Genomic DNA, 1863 nt, shown 5'->3' with positions numbered 1-1863 from the left:
TCGTCTTCGGGTGACTTTTTGAGCTCAAAAAAATGCAACTTTTGATGATTGAATATGCTCAATATCTTTTTTCCAATCGAAAGTTAAAATCGTTTTCGGTCAAAACTACATTTTTCTCATCATTTGATATCTCAGATTACGGGAGACCAAAATAATATGTTGGCACGGCATTTGAAAGGACAATTCATAATCTTTATTATGTCATAAAATTGGAGATGTGTTATTTCTTATCTCAAGTTTTACCAATTTTACTTAAGTCATATTTTTCAAGTTGATTGATATAACTCAACAGCAGGAGAAGATACATACGATGTTATAATAGCAAAACACGCAAAAGCCCCAAAAGTCTTCAGAAGATGACATTCGTAAAAAATATAAAATAAAATGAGCAAATCAAAATATTGTTTTTAAGGTACTCCCTAATCCTGCTAATAAACTTGCTCTAAACAAGTGAGCCTAAGAGCTACAGAAAATATATAGCAAAGTTGATTATTGAAAAGCTGCGCTACAATTTTGTAAAACATTTTATGTAAATATTTCCAAAATAAATTTTCACATTTTTATAAAATAGCCCATACTATTTTCCGATAACTCTATAACAAGGCCCAAGTATCCAGAACAACTTTGAAGAACATTTTTTACTCACGATAGTTTAGGCCGAAAATGCATCTTTTTCGTTATTCTGCAATAGGGTGATAATAATAAAACTTATAAAAGTGTTGAAGCTTAAGATTTTTTTTCATTTTCCATTTTAGCGCTTTTCAAAACGCATGTTTTGTATAATAACATCGTCTGTATCTTTTTCCGTTGTCGAGTTATATCAATCAACTTGAAAAAATATGACTTTAGTAAAATTGGTAAACTCGAGATAAAAATAACATATTTCAATTTAAAAATAACATATTCCAACTCCAATTTTGACATAATAAGGAATATGAATTGTTCTCTCAAATGCCTGTAAAATATGTTTTGGTCTGCCCTAAACGAAGATATCAACTTAAAAAAATGTAATTTTGAGAGAAAAACAATAAAACTTTTGATAGGAAAAGATTTTGAGATATTTACCCTCAAAAGTTGATTTTTCGAGCTCTAAAAGTCACCAGAAGTCGATTTTCCGAAATATCAAAAAAAAAAGATCAAAATATTGTTTGTTAGAGGACACGCTAATCCAAGAGGCAAAATTGCTCAAATCAGCCAACAGGTGACACGAAGCGAACAATCATCAAATAGTCATATTTTCCATCATTGAATGCTTAATTATTTTTTCCTACAACAAATATGGTTTTGAAAAAGTATCACCAGCGCATGCTTACTCGCAATGTACATGCTGATACATTCACAGTTACATCAAACAACTGAAAACCGAAATACGCCGATCCAAAATTAAGGTGACAATGCTAGAAAGAGACAAAGATAGGAAAAATAACACGGTGTAGTGCCTCCCCGAGTCACCTTAAAGCTACAGAAAAGCTTTATTAGCTAAATTTATAGCTCTCATGTTGTTCTGTTGATTGCGCTATTCAATTATGTAAAATGTTATAGGTCCTTGATATAAGCAGATATGTATGAGAAAAAACTTATACCTTGCATAAGGCACATACATTCCAAAACTTATACTTTCTAACTTGAATATTATAAGCTTTTTTTGTATCTTTATTAGGAGATTTCAGCGAGACTGGCTCGTCTCTCATATTATAAGTTGATGAAATGAGCATTTTAGAATAGTTAAAAACATTATTTTCAGCTTTTAGTGGAATGTCTTCACTTGTCATAAGACGAGTTTTTACAATGCCATTTAATTCACGGGTCTGGTCATTGATAAAGTCATTTGGCATAAAGGTAACTGAACGAAGTAATAATGAT

Source organism: Armigeres subalbatus, chromosome 2 (genome assembly GCF_024139115.2).
Source record: "Armigeres subalbatus isolate Guangzhou_Male chromosome 2, GZ_Asu_2, whole genome shotgun sequence".
Classification (NCBI taxonomy): Eukaryota; Metazoa; Arthropoda; class Insecta; order Diptera; family Culicidae; genus Armigeres; species Armigeres subalbatus.
This window is presented reverse-complemented; position numbering follows the sequence as displayed.